General features: G+C 42.2%; 1 long non-coding RNA gene across 1 annotated transcript; it reads left to right on the top strand.

Moving 5' to 3' along the window:
* The first annotated feature begins 11,970 nt into the window (after positions 1 to 11,970).
* On the top strand, positions 11,971 to 15,032 carry LOC119285904. Its single transcript, XR_005139968.1, has 3 exons — positions 11,971 to 12,449; positions 13,133 to 13,256; positions 14,567 to 15,032. It is a non-coding gene; the product is annotated as an uncharacterized LOC119285904 (long non-coding RNA).
* Positions 15,033 to 15,878: the final 846 nt, after the last annotated feature.

Here is a 15,878-nt window from a genome sequence, read left to right as displayed (position 1 = left end):
TGACCTAAGGTTTATCAATCCGTGGAAGGCGTAGGATGAAGATGGTCTCCCTCAAACAACCCTGCAACCAAATAACAAAGAGTCTCTTGTGTCCCCAACACACCCAATATAATGGTAAATTGTATAGGTGCACTATTTCGGCAAAGAGATGGTGATACAAGTGCAATATGGATGGTAGATATAGATTTTTGTAATCTGAAATATAAAAACAGCAAGGTAAATAATGATAAAAGTGAGCGAAAACGGTATTGCAATGCGTTGAAACAAGGCCTAGGGTTCATACTTTCACTAGTGCAAGTTCTCTCAACAATAATAACATAATTGGATCATATAACTATCCCTCAACATGCAACAAAGAGTCCCTCCAAAGTCACTAATAGCGGAGAACAAACAAAGAGATTATTGTAGGGTATGCAACCACCTCAAAGTTATCCTTTCTAATAGATCTATTCAAGAGTTTGTAGTAAAATAACACGAAGCTATTCTTTCCGTTCGATCTATCACAGAGTTCATAGTAGAATAACACCTTAAGACGCAAAATCAACCAAAACCCTAATGTCACCTAGATACTCCAATGTCACCTCAAGTATCCATGGGTATGATTATACGATATGCATCACACAATCTCAGATTCATCTATTCAACCAACACAAAGAACTTTAAAGAGTGCCCCAAAGTTTCTACCGGAGAGTCAAGACAAAAACGTGTGCCAACCCCTATGCATAAGTTGACAAGGTCACGGAACTTGCAAGTTGATCACCAAAACATACATGAAGTGGATCACGTGAATATCCCATTGCCACCACAGATAAGCACATGCAAGACATACATCAAGTGTTCTCAAATCCTTAAAGACTCAATCCCATAATATAACTTCAAAGGGAAAACTCAATCCATTACAAGAGAGTAGAGGGGGAGAAACATCATAAGATCCAACTATAATAGCAAAGCTCGCGATACATCAAGATCGTGCCGAATCAAGAACACGAGAGAGAGAGATCAAACACATAGTTACTGGTACATACCCTCAGTCCCGAGGGTGAACTACTCCCTCCTCATCATGGAGAGCGCCGGGATGATGAAGATGGCCATTGGTGAGGGATCGCCCCTGCAGCATGGTGCCGAAACAGGGCCCCGATTGCTTTTTGGTGGCTACAGAGGCTTGCAGCGGCAGAACTCTCGATCTAGGTTATTTTCTGGAAGTTTGGGGACATATAAGAGGTGTTGGCGTTGGGAACAAGTTAGGGGTCCACGAGGCGGTCACGAGGTAGGGGCACGCCCAGGGGGTAGGGTGCGCCCCCACCCTCATGGTGGCCTCGGGACTCTTCTGGTCCATCTCTGATGCTCCGTGGGCTTCTTCTGGTCCAAAAATGATCTCCGTAAATTTTCAGGTCAATTGGACTCCGATTGATATTCCTTTTCTGTGATACTCAAAAACAAGGAAAAACAGAAAACTGGCACTGGGCTCTAGGTTAATAGGTTAGTCCCAAAAATCATATAAAATAGCATATAAATGCATATAAAACATCCTAGATGGATCATATAATAGCATGGAACAATCAAAAATTATAGATACATTGGAGACGTATCAAGCATCCCCAAGCTTAATTCCTGCTCGTCCTCGAGTAGGTAAATGATAAAAACAGAATTTTTGATGTGGAATACTACCTAACATAATTATCAATATAATTTTCTTTATTGTGGCATGAATGTTCAGATCTAAAAGATTCAAGACAAAAGTTTAATATTGACATAAAAATAATAATACTTCAAGCATACTAACCAAGCAATTATGTCTTCTCAAAATAACATAGCCAAAGAAAGCTCATCCCTACAAAATCATATAGTTTGGCCATGCTTCATTTCTGGCACACAAAATGCTCCCATCATGCACAACCCCGATGACAAGCCAAGCAATTGTTTCATACTTTAGCATTTTCAAACTTTTTCAACTTTCATGCAATATATGAGCGCGAGCCATGGACATAGCTCTATAGGTGGAATAGAACGGTGGTTGTGGAGAAGACAAAAAGGAGGAAGATAGTCTCACATCAACTAGCCGTATCAATGGGCTATGAAGATGCCCATCAATAGATATCAATGTGAGTGAGTAGGGATTGTCATGCAATGGATGCACTAGAGCTATACGTGTATGAAAGCTCAACAAAAGAAACTAAGTGGGTGTGCATCCAACTTTCTCGCTCACGAAGACCTAGGGCAATTTGAGGAAGCCCATCATTGCAATATACAAGCCAAGTTCTATAACGAAAAATTCCCACTAGTATATGAAAGTGACAACATAAGAGACTCTCTATCATGAAGATCACGATGCTACTTTGAAGCACAAGTGTGGAAAAAAGATAGTAACATTGTCCCTTCTCTCTTTTTCTCTCATTTTTTTTGTTTGGGCCTTTTCTATGGCCTCTCTTTTTTCGTCCGGAGTCTCATCCCGACTTGTGGGGGAATCATAGTCTCCATCATCCTTTCCTCACATGGGACAATGCTCTAATAATGAAGATCATCACACTTTTATTTACTTACAACTTAAGAATTACAACTCGATACATAGAATAAAATATGACTCTATGTGAATGCCTCCGGCGGTGTACCGAGATCTGCAATGAATCAAGAGTGACATGTATAAAAATTATAAATGGTGGCCATGCCACAAATACGATGTCAACTACATGATCATGCAAAGCAATATGACTATGATGAAGCGCGTCATAATAAATGGAACGGTGGAAAGTTGCATGGCAATATATCTCGAAATGGCTATGGAAATACCATAATAGGTGGTATGGTGGCTGTTTTGAGGAAGGTAAATGATGGGTTTATGGTACCGGCGGAAGTTGCACGGCACAAGAGAGGCTAGCAATACGGTGGAAGGGTGAGAGTGCGTATAATCCATGGACTCAACATTAGTCATAAAGAACTCACATACTTATTGCAAAAATCTACAAGTCATCAAAACCAAGCACTATGCACATGCTCCTAGGGGGATAGATTGGTAGGAAAAGACCATCGCTCATCCCCGACCGCCACTCATAAGGAAGGCAATCAAAGAACACCTCATGCTTCAAATTTGTCACACAACGGTTACCATATGTGCATGCTACGGGACTTGCAAACCTCAACACAAGTATTTCTCAATTTCACAATTACTCAACTAGCACGACTCTAATATCACCATCTTTGTATCTCAAAAAATTATCAAGTATCAAACTTCTCATAGTTTTTAATGCACTCTATATGAAAGTTTTTATTATACCCATCTTGGATGCCCATCATATTAGGACTAATTTTATAACCAAAGAAAATTACCATGATGTTCTAAAAGACTCTCAAAATAATGTAAGTGAAGCATGAGAGATCAATAATTTATATAAAATAAAACCACCACCGTGCTATAAGAAGATATAAGTGAAGCGCTAGAGCAAAATTATCTAGCTCAAAAGATATAAGTAAAGCACATAGAATATTCTAATAAATTCCGATTCATGTGTGTCTCTCCCAAAAGGTGTGTACATCAAGGATGATTGTGGTAAACTAGAAAGCAAAGATTCAAATCGTACTAAGACGCTCCAAGCAAAACACATATCATGTGGTGAATTAAAATATAGCCTCAAGTAAAGTTACCGATATACAAAGATGAAAGAGGGGATGCCTTCCGGGGCATCGCCAAGCTTAGGCTTTTGGTTGTCCTTGAATTTTACCTTGGGGTGCCTTGGGCATCCCATGTCCCAAAATCCATCAAATCTGTACCCAAAAACTTGAAAATTTCACAACACAAAACTCAACAGAAAATCTCATGAGCTCCGTTAGTATAAGAAAGCAAACCACCACTTTAATGTACTGTAATTAACTCATTCTTTATTTATATTGGTGTTAAACCTACTGTATTCCAACTTGTCTATGTTTAATACCCTCCGCTACTCATAGATTCATCAAAATAAGCAAACAACCCAATGAAAATAGAATCTGTCAAAAATAGAACAATCTGTAGTAATTTGGAGATTTCGAATACTTCTCTAACTTAAAAAATTCTGAAAAAATTAGGAAGCCCAGGGCAAAAAGTATATTGGTCTACTTCAGTTGAAATTGGTATTTTATCGCTCTCTGGTAAAAAATGATAAGTATTTTCATGAGTGCATACTTTCTATTTTTACCAGCAAGATCAAACAACAATCACCCAAGAAGATCCTAAAGGCTTTACTTGGCATTTTATTGAAACAAAAGCTATAAAACATGATTACTACAATATCTTAATCATGAGGACACACAAAAACAGTAGGGGTAAATGTTGGGTTGTCTCCCAACAAGCGCTTTTCTTTATTTCCTTTTTAGCTAGGCATGATAATTTCAATGATGCTCACATAAAAGATAAGAATTCAAACATAAAGAGAGCATCATGAAGAATATGACTAGCACATTTAAGTCTAACCCACTTCCTATGCATAGGGATTTTGTGAGCAAACAATTTATGCGAACAATAATCAACTAGCATAGGAAGCAAAACAAGCATAAATTCAAGATTTTAAGCACATACAGAGGAAACTTGATATTATTGCAATTCCTACAAGCATATATTCCTCCCTCATAATAATTTTCAGTAGCATCATGAATGAATTAAACAATATAACCATCACATAAAGCATTATTTTCATGATCTCCAAGCATAGAAAATTTACTACTCTCCACATAACCAAAATTCTTCTCATTCGGAATAGTGGGAGTATCATAAGAAACTCGAATACTATAAATTGTTTCCACATTAAAAGAGTAATGTTCAGAAAAAGGGTAATCATAATCATGACAAGTTTTGTAAATATAATCATCACTACTTTTTATAGCATAATTATCATCACAATAATCATCATAAGTAGCAACTTTGTTCTCATCATAATCAATAGAAACTTCTTCCAAGATAGTAGAATCAATAATAAATAAAGTCACGACCTCTCCAAATCCACTTTTATAATTATCACAATAAGATTCAACATCCTCAAAAATAGTGGGATCATTACTCCCTAAAGTTGAAACTCTTCCAAACCCACTTTCATCATTATAATTATCATAAATAGGAGGCATGCTATCATCATAATAAATTTGCTCATCAAAACATGGGAGACTAAAAATATCATCTTCATTAAACATAGCATCCCCAAGCTTGGGACAAACATTAATTGCAGCAAATAAATTCTCAAACATGTCATTCTCATCAAGCATAGCATCCCCAAGCTTGGGCCTTTTCATATCATAAGCATACATCATTAATAGTATGGATAGCACCAATAGTATAGCAGTTATCATCATCACAATGAGTAATAGGAGCAACATCATTTGGGAGGGATACCTTTTTACCTTTGCTTCTCCGTCTTTTCTTTTTCTTCTTCACATTATGTGTGGGTTTAATCCTCTTTTTGGAGCTCCTTATTAATGAGATTGGTTGAATAGAAGGCTCTTCCTCGTTACCTGATTCATCATAAGAAATAAATAGGAGGATATTGGGAAGTCTCTTCCCTTTAATTAGTATTCTCTTCATCTTCTATTTGTTCTCTTGTCTTTATGTAATTGGCAATATAAGAATTTTCAACGCAATTCACCGCACAGTACATATAAATTTCCTCTAGATCAAAATCAAGAGCTTTATCAAGGACAAATTCTGGAAGTTCCTTAGTTATACGTTTCACTTCTTCATAACCCACAAGCAAACTAAGTTCATTATGATGTGAAAGGGAAATCAATTCATCACAATTTTTGGACACGGTTCGATCATGAAACAATTTGCATTGGGGATTTAAATGATCACGTTCATTGCAAAGTTCACAAGGATGGCAAAGAAATTTTAAATTTTCAGCACAAGCATCTAGCCTATCTTGCAACCATTTAGTTTCTAAATACTTATGCCTCTTGCAAAATCTATCTTACCTATTTGGTGTGTGCTTGCAAGCTCTATGCACTCCACAAAAATTGACATGCTTATAAGAGACATTTTCATCATGACTAGTGCAATCATCAATAGTACTATCGATATTTAAAGAGTCCGTACTAACAACATTGCAATCATGCTCATCATTCGAAGATTTAGTGCCAAACATTTTGATGCATTCTTCTTCTAGCACTTGGGCACAATTTTTATTTCCATCATTTTCACGAAAGATATTAAAAAGATGAAGCATATGAGGCACCCTCAATTCCATTTTTTGTAGTTTTTTTTATAGACTAAACTAGTGATAAAACAAAAAACAAAAAGATTCAATTGCAAGAGCTAAAGATATACCTTCAAGCGCTAACCTCCCCGGCAATGGCGCCAGAAAAGAGCTTGATGTCTACTACACAACCTTCTTCTTGTAGACGTTGTTGGGCCTCCAAGTGTAGAGGTTTGTAGGACAGTAGCGAATTTCCCTCAAGTGGATGACCTAAGGTTTATCAATCCGTGGAAGGCGTAGGATGAAGATGGTCTCCCTCAAACAACCCTGCAACCAAATAACAAAGAGTCTCTTGTATCCCCAACACACCCAATACAATGGTAAATTGTATAGGTGCACTAGTTCGGCAAAGAGATGGTGATACAAGTGCAATATGGATGGTAGATATAGGTTTTTGTAATCTGAAATATAAAAACAGCAAGGTAAATAATGATAAAAGTGAGTGAAAACGGTATTGCAATGCGTTGAAACAAGGCCTAGGGTTCATACTTTCACTAGTGCAAGTTCTCTCAACAATAATAACATAATTGGATCATATAAATTTCCCTCAACATGCAACAAAGAGTCACTCCAAAGTCACTAATAGCAGAGAACAAATGAAGAGATTATTGTAGGGTACGAAACCACCTCAAAGTTATCCTTTCTAATAGATCTATTCAAGAGTTTGTAGTAAAATAACACAAAGCTATTCTTTCCGTCTGATCTATCGTAGAGTTCGTACTAGAATAACACCTTAAGACGCAAATCAACCAAAACCCTAATGTTAGCTAGATACTCCAATGTCACCTCAAGTATCCGTGGGTATGATTATACGATATGCATCACACAATCTCAGATTCATCTATTCAACTAACACAAAGAACTTCAAAGAGTGCCCCAAAGTTTCTACCGATGAGTCAAGACGAAAACGTGTGCCAACCCCTATGCATAAGTTCACAAGGTCACGGAACTTGCAAGTTGATCACCAAAACATACATCAAGTGGATCACTTGAATATCCCATTGCCACCACAGATAAGCACATGCAAGACATACATCAAGTGTTCTCAAATCCTTAAAGACTCAATCCCATAAGATAACTTCAAAGGGAAAAATAAATCCATTACAAGAGAGTATAGGGGGAGAAACATCATAAGATCCAACTATAATAGCAAAGCTCGCGATACATCAAGATCGTGCCGAATCAAGAGCATGAGAGAGAGAGATCAAACACATAGCTACTGGTACATACCCTCAGCCCCGAGGGTGAACTACTCCCTCCTCGTCATGGAGAGCGCCGGGATGATGAAGATGGCCACCGGTGAGGGATCCCCCCTCCGGTAGGGTGCCAGAACAGGGTCCTGATTGTTTTTTGGTGGCTACAGAGGCTTGCAGTGGCGGAACTCCCGATCTAGGTTATTTTCTGGAAGTTTGGGGACATATAAGAGGCATTGGCGTCGGGAACAAGTCAGGGGGGGGTCCACAAGGCGTCCACCAGGCAGGGGGCACGCTTAGGGGGGTAGGGCGCGCCCCCACCCTGGTGATGGCCTCGGGACTCTTCTGGTCCATCTCTAATGCTCCGTGGGCTTCTTCTGGTCCAAAAATGATCTCCGTAAATTTTCAGGTCAATTGGACTCCGATTGATATTCCTTTTCTGCGATACTCAAAACAAGGAAAAAACAAAAACTGGCACTGGGCTCTAGGTTAATAGGTTAGTCCCAAAAATCATATAAATAGCATATAAATGCATATAAAACATCCAAGATGGATAATACAATAGCATGGAACAATCAAAAATTATAGATACGTTGGAGACGTATCACCCTGTCATGGTACTCGGCACTCACGGCGCTTGCAGGGGCCCTCCACCACCACTGGCCGCTGCAGCCACCGCCCGCCGCTGCGCCACAATGGCCGCAGTGGTCAGCGCCGGCCCTCGCCACGCCACCCACACCGCCCAGGTCCTTCCCGCCGCAGTCGCCGTTGTCAGCCCCGCCGCCACCCAGCACTGGGCCCGGGTCAACCATGCAGGGAGCCATACCGATCCAGCAAGTCCGCTTCCGGCCGTCACCGTCCCCAATTCTGGCTTGGCTGACCGGATCATCACTATCGCCCGTCTACACATTGGCTGGGGACCCGCCGGCGCCCACTCTGTAGTACGGCGACCCATCCGGCTCCACGGGTCACTATGCGTGCCGCGCCAGCACTGACCGGGCGTCCCCAGCCTCGCTGCTCCGCACCTCTGAGCCAGTTGTCCACAACACTCCGACCCAGACGCCGCCACGGTTCGCCAAAATTGACTTTGCCACTTATGACGGCACGGAGGACCCCCTCAACTGGCTCAACCAGTGCAAGTAGTTCTTTCATGGGCAGCGCACCATAGCATCAGAGCGCACCTGGCTGGCCTCTTACCACCTCCGCGGCACGACACAAACATGGTATTACACCCTCGAGCGGGACGAGGGCAGCATGCCTCCTTGGGAGAGCTTTCGCGAGGTCTGCCTCCTTCGCTTTGGGCCACCAATCCGCGGGAGCCGCATGGTAGAGCAAGGCCGCCTTCCCTTCACCTCCACGGTGCAGGACTTCGCCAACCGATTCCATGCCCTGGCATGCCACGCATCGAGCATGACGGCGCAGCAGTGGGCCGACCTCTTTGTTGGTGGACTTCCGGATCACATCCATGTTGACATGGAGCTTCGGGGACCCTAGGATCTCCAGATGGCCATGTATTACGCTCACGCCTTCAAGTGTCACGCCCAGGCCATGCAGCAGGCGGCCCCGCTCGAGGAGGCCGACAAGCCGCGAGGCAGCCCCCTGCATGGGGCCGGCCACCCCCAGATGCTCTAGCGACAACCATCCCGGCCGCGACGCGGCCCTTCCGTCGTCTCTCTCAGGTTGAGTAGCTAGAGCATTGGCGCCAGGAGCTTTGCTTTAACTGCGATGAGCCCTATGCACTGGGCCATGTCTGCCCGCGCCTCTTCTACTTGGAGACGGCCGACAATGTCGAGGAGGACTCCCTGGCCGACGGGCTCGGCGAGCTACCGCTCCCAGCGGCTGCCGAGACCTCCCCGGTGACGTCACTCGTGGTCTCGCTCCATGCGCTTGTCGACATCCGCGATGAGCGGACCATGATCTTGCCGGTGATGATACACGGCGAGCGCCTGCCATGCGCCGCTTAGCGCTTTAGCCGACGGGCGGGGAGCAACTTCGGGTCATGGTGGCCAACGGCGACCGTCTCCGATGTGATGGGCTCACGCGGAATGTGCCCATCACCATCGGTGACGAGCACTTCTCCATCACGTGCGCGGGCATCGACTTGGGCTGCTTTGACTTCATCTTCGGCGTCGACTTCTTGTGGACCCTCGGTCCCATCCTCTGGGACTTCGACGCCCTGACGTTGACCTTCTAGAGTCTCGGCCGCCGTGTCCAGTGGGAGGGAGTTGGGGGCGCCTCACCGGTGACGCCGCAGCTCCAGTTGGCAGCGACCACCACCGAGGCCGAGCACCCACTTTTGGATCACCTCCTGCAGAAGCACGGTGACCTCTTCGACGAGCCGCGGGGCCTCCCGCCAGCCCGGGTGTATGATCACCACATTCATCTCTTACCGGGCTCGGCGCTGGTGGCAGTCCGGCCATACCGCTATCCGAAGCTGCAGAAGGACGAGTTGGAGCGGCAATGCACGCTGATGCTCGCCGCGGGCATCATCCGGATCTCCACATCACCGTTCTCGGCACCAGTTCTCCTCGTCTGCAAGTCGGACGACACGTGGCGCTTCTGCATTGACTACCGCGCCCTTAATGCCTTGACGTTTAAGGACAAGTTTCCTATCCCGGTGGTCGATGAGCTCCTGGACGAGCTACATGGGGCACACTTCTTCACCAAGCTCGATTCTCCGGTCGGGTTACCACCAGGTGCACATGCACCCGGATGACATCGCCAAGATGGCGTTTCGGACTCATCACGGCCACTTCGAGTTCTTGGTCATGCCATTTGGTCTCTCCAATGCACCGGCGACTTTTCAGTCTCTGATGAACAACGTCCTCCGCCCCTACTTGTGCTGGTTTGTGCTTGTTTTCTTCGATGATATTCTTATCTACAACGCCTCGTGGAGGAGCACCTTCAGCACGTCGCCATCGTCTTTAACGAGCTTCGAGCGCATCATCTTCATCTTAAGCACTCGAAGTGCTCGTTTGGGACGCGTTCAGTCGCCTACCTTGGACACGTCATCTCGGCCGAGGGGGTGGCCATGGAGATTCTAAATTGCAATATGCATACTTCTTCAGGCTAGATTTAGGTTCCATAAGTAAACAAGATTTGATTAATTTTGTATGTACAAGTACATCTAACATGCATCCCCATGTTAGCTGTAATCTTAATGTACTTTCATTTTCAATGTTCTATAGTTCCAATTAAGATGAGCCATATTCATATAGCATATTTTCATGTTTCCTGTGTGCTTCCAAATCATAGTTCAAGTGCTTCTTTCGTTTATGCAGATTTCTTCCATACTTCCTGCAACTTATTATATAAATTTTGGTCTTCTCCTCATTATCGCATATTTGTCTTCATTCTAGGTAGTTTACTTCCATAGTTCTCGCTTAATTTTTTTTAATTGTTCACATCTGACCGCACCCTTGGTATGTAAACATTGCCCTCGTGCTACATGCATGCTTCGACTGTCTATCATGAATGTTTTCATAGATCAAATTATTGCTTCATGTAAGACATGCTTCCTACCTTTTTGTTTTTTTCATCCGAATTATCTATATTTCCACTGTTTCGACATTTCAAATTGTTGGTTCTCGTACGCCATGCTTCCTACTTTTATGTTTTTTCAGTAGTGACTTTTTCACTTGTCTACGACTCCATTGCATATCATGTATGTTGTGATAGATAAAATAATCTTATTTTCTCATATGTATTTCTGTTGGACAAATGTTTTGCGCCACACGATGCCAACCATGCATCATTGTTTTCCCAATTACCTCGCACTGCCCTTTCCCCATGATGTCGACAGTATTGATCAACGGAGATGGTGGAGACATGTGAGAGACAACAACCAAGATCATGTTCACTATTGCGAATTTGCGATGCCTAGCTGAAGACAATACCCTCGCTTCCCAGCTATCTTAAGTGGCAATTTTGTATTAGATTTTGCTATAATATAATTGATACATATTGTTATAGTATTAGTCTTTTGTTTCACGGAAGCAGATTACTTTTCCTTTGGAAACAAATTTCCGTCTCTTGTGAAAACAATGTATCTAAAATGGGATCCATTTTATATTTTGGAAGCAGATATTTTTTGGGGGGTAAGAGAAAATTCAAGTTGCAGTGGAAACAGATTGTGAGCCAATGAAATAAATTCTTGCTTCAGTGAAAACAAAGAAAATATTTATAATCACAGATTTTCCTTAGATTAAAACAAATTTGATTGACCCTAAAAATACAAATTTGATTGTACGCAATTGAAGCAGATTATTGAATCGATGGAAGAAAATATGTGTTGCGCTCCAAAAATAATAACTTACAAGGAGAAATAAATTGAATGGAGAAAATCATTGCATAAATCTTGGAAGCACGTTTTTAGGGAATCTTGGAAGCAAACCTAATTGTCCGCATTTGTTTGGAAGCAGAAATACAACTAAGGTAAACACTTCTGATCTATAGTCTGAAGCGACGCCAGCGCCAGACCAATCCACGTCCGTCGATTCGTTGTGAAGGAGATGCTCCAGATTTCGTCGTGTTAAAAAAAGAAATAAGGAAAGCCCCGATCTGTGCATACCCCCGCTCGCAATCATCTCCCCAAATCTCTCGATATAGCATTATAATCGCCGGCCATGCCAGAGCTCTGCTTCCCACCTGAGTCGCCTCGCCGCCAGCTCGCTCACCAGATCCCCTGCTCCGCCGCCGTCTCACCGCGACACCTCTCCGCTCCGCGACCACCCCGGCCACCGCCGCGACCTCGCAGCTCCACCTCACCAGCCCGCTCCATCCGCCTCACATCGGTGGACCGCAGCACCCAGCCTCCTGCCCCATTGTTCCCCACTCGAGCCTCCCCGCCGATCAGCATGGCTACCACACAGTCCACTCCACCGACACTACCCTGTCAGATTCTGCGGAGTTTTCTCAGTCGCTAGGCTATCCCATCTACTGAATCGGCTGCATCCCCATCGATTTGGATCGGCCGGCCGGAGTATTGGCCATTGGATTTCTAAATTGCGGCCCTATTTTGAAGCTCCCCACCCCTGAATCAAAGGTATGTGCACTTCATGGAGTGCCCCACATTTTGGGGATTTTGTAATTTTTGCAACAGATTTTGATGTGTAATGCATCCTTCAGATGGATGAAAATTGTTATTTTTGTTCATTGCCGGCCTAGTATTGTTTCGATTATTAAGTTGTTTCAATTCTTGTCGATGCTTCAAATCTATTTTAGAATTGCTGCGACACTTCCTTTTCAATGCATCCTACAATGCTTCCTGTAAACACAGCATCCAAGTAAACGTGCCCCCCATATTGGCGCTAAATTTGTTAGGTTTACCCCGTTTGAATTTCCATGCTTCCATCAAAGAATAAAAATGCACCCTAAATTGCACGAAATGCACCATAAATTCCATGATTCCATCACACAAAATTCCTTCGTAATTGTCCCCTTTTGGATACTGTTTTCCCAGAAAAATGCATACATGCCAAAAATACTAACAGATGCATCCCCATCCTGGGACCAAGCTTATTAAAATACCATGCACCGTATTTGTAGTGTCCATATTTTCGTGCTTCTGTCATCCTTCGTGTCATCAGTCAACATATATATACTGTTATTTTCTAGTGTATTGCTTCCATACAACTAATTCCACAACAGAGCAAATCTATCACTTCATTCCTTACGAAACAATTTTTTTATGGAAATGCTAACAATCCGTATTCCATGTGTTCTCAGCTGACATCAACAATGACTAAAAAGGAGTCGATCATGCTACAGAGTCGATATTCAGCTGGTCGGTTACATGATATTGTCAAGGGTCTCCCACCGAGAAGGAAATACCTCATTTGCAAAAAATGGGGTAATCTTCTTAATATTAGCAAATTCTTAGCTCCAGGGGGTCTCATAGAATGGATCGTTGACTGAATTGACCATATTTCTTCTGTCTAATTGATTTGCTTCCATAGATATGTTGACATAGCACTATTTTCATGCTTCCAAATTAGACTACATATACCTCTTCTGTCTAATTGATTAGCTTCCATAGTTCAACCAAATTTTGTGAATTTAGAATGTAGGTGACAGAAACATTCATCCCCAAGATGGTGCAAATCTTAGTTGTTTTTTATTTTCAATATTTTATACTTCCAATTTAGATGATCCATATTGAGATATCACTTTTTTTTCATGCTCCCTACCTACTACACTTCTAAATTGTACTTCATGTGCTTACCCAGTTTCAGATATATTGTTTCCATTCTACCTGCTTCATTTAAATTTTTTTATCTTGCCATTATTTTCATCATTGCAATATGTCATGCTCCCATATGTTTCTTTGGTCGATATAGTTTGTTATATTTCTACTGTTCCCATCAGTCAACACCATTGTAATTAACCTAAACATTGGCATTGTGCTTCATGGTTGGTAGCACTAAGTTGCATAAGTACAACCGTGTGACTACCTTTGTGCCCTTGTTGTTCTATATTTCCAAGGTATTCTAGTTTGAACAGTGCTCCCATTCTTCCTAGTTTCATCACATATATGTTGCGCAGGCTTCACTTAATTCTTTGCCTGCTTCGTACTGATGGGGCTTCCAAATTATACTTCTGATGCTGCTTTTGTTTTGTTAGAATGCTTCCATACTTCCTGCTTATTTTCTTATTGTTATCACTATTGTAATATGCCATGCACCATATTATATTTTGTATGTTTCTTTGGTGTAGGTAGTTTGCTTCCATAGTCCGTGTTTTTTGTGTGTTTCTATTGTTCTTTTTGGTTTCAGCACCATTTTGATCAAAACACAACAAAGTGTATGCTGTGACAGACCAACTCGTTCCTTCCTGTAAAGTCATAGTTCCTACTTTTGTGTCGCATATGTTTCCTACAGTATTAAGTTCTCTCTTCATCTCAATTTTATATGCCTCCATTGCTTATTATGTATGTTTGGATCAATCAAATCGCTGCTCCGTGTAAGCTATGGTTTCCACTTTTACGTATCACATATGTTTCTATAGAAATGCTTTATTTCTTCTCAATTTTCCATGCTTCCACTACCTATCATGTATGTTCTGATAGACCAAATTGTTGCTTCGTGTAAGCCATGCTTATTTCATTATTTCGTGCTTCCACTGCCATGTTTTGATAATTCAAACATTCTCTGGTATTCTCAGAGAAGCTTCAGCTGCATGTTTTGTGCCACATGATGTCAACCATGCACCATTGGTTTCTCAAAAGCCTTGCACGGACCTCCCCATAGAATGGCGGCGGAGGACGTGGTGGAGACTTTGGCGGATAACGACCGAAGCCCTCCCTAAGGATGCGCTTGCTGACGTAGTGCGTGAGTTCGAGCTTCTGCAACCTACCACTACCAGGATACTGCCATGTTGCGCTATTAGATGGCTACAATGTCCCTTGCTTCCGTCATAGTGGCAACAATATTTATTCGGCAACATTTCGTGTTTGCGTTCCCAATTGCGCTGCTGAACTCATACCCTTGCTTTCCAGGCATCTTATGCATGGGCCTTGTAACAGTTTTTTGTATGTAATTTTTTCATTTGAAAATATACCCTTGCTTCCCAGCCATCTTATGGGTGGATCTTGTAACAATTTTTCTTATGTAATTTTTTTGTATTTGTATTAAGCTTTTGTTGCATGGAAGCAAATTCCTTTCTCTCTGGTAGCAAACTTTTGTTTGTTAAAAACGTACAATTTATGTCTTAGCAAAAATAAATGTAACTGTCACCAAGAGAAGCAAAGTTAACTTGCAATGGAAGCGATTTTTTTAGTCGACAGAAACAAACTCTGTTTAGTAGGAAATAAATATCCATCATAATCGGCACAAATTTCTGTTAGCTCAAACACAATTTCTACTATTAGATTGAATAAATTTGGTTGTAATCGAAGCATATTGTTGAGACGCTGAAAGCAATTATGCGATGCAATAGTTGAAAACAAACTTAATTCTAGCGGTGCATGTGCATGCTGTATATTCGGAGTTACCATAATAGAGAGATTAGCGAGGATTGAAGGAGCAGTTATGAAGGAAGCAATCAATTAACAAATAAGTCAACAAATCTTGCGTGGCCCTGATTAGGATCGGACGACCTGGATGCACCTCATCGGACGGCCTTCCACTAGTCTGACAGATGCAGATTGTCTATAGTCTGATGCCTAGTGGTGTCCACTAAGGAGCAAATCTCGCGTGGGTTTTAACAGCAAATCAGATGATGGATGTGATTCTAATCGAATGCCTACAACTAGTATGATGGGAGCAAAAAATCAGAAGTCTGATGCCTAGTGGTTTCCTTTAAGAAAGCATACAACTAATTCTGGAAAGAAGGCAGAGTAGTTCAAGAAATTCTTGCATGTAGCGAAAAAACAACATAATTGCAAAGGTTAAACTTGTATAGTCATCCAAGCTGTGAAAAACGAAACATGAGGCTCAAGGACTAAAAAAGATGGCTCTTAAGTATTTTCAGCTCT

This window comes from Triticum dicoccoides, chromosome 4A (assembly GCF_002162155.2).
Source record: "Triticum dicoccoides isolate Atlit2015 ecotype Zavitan chromosome 4A, WEW_v2.0, whole genome shotgun sequence".
NCBI classification, from domain to species: Eukaryota; Viridiplantae; Streptophyta; class Magnoliopsida; order Poales; family Poaceae; genus Triticum; species Triticum dicoccoides.
This window is presented reverse-complemented; position numbering and strand designations above follow the sequence as displayed.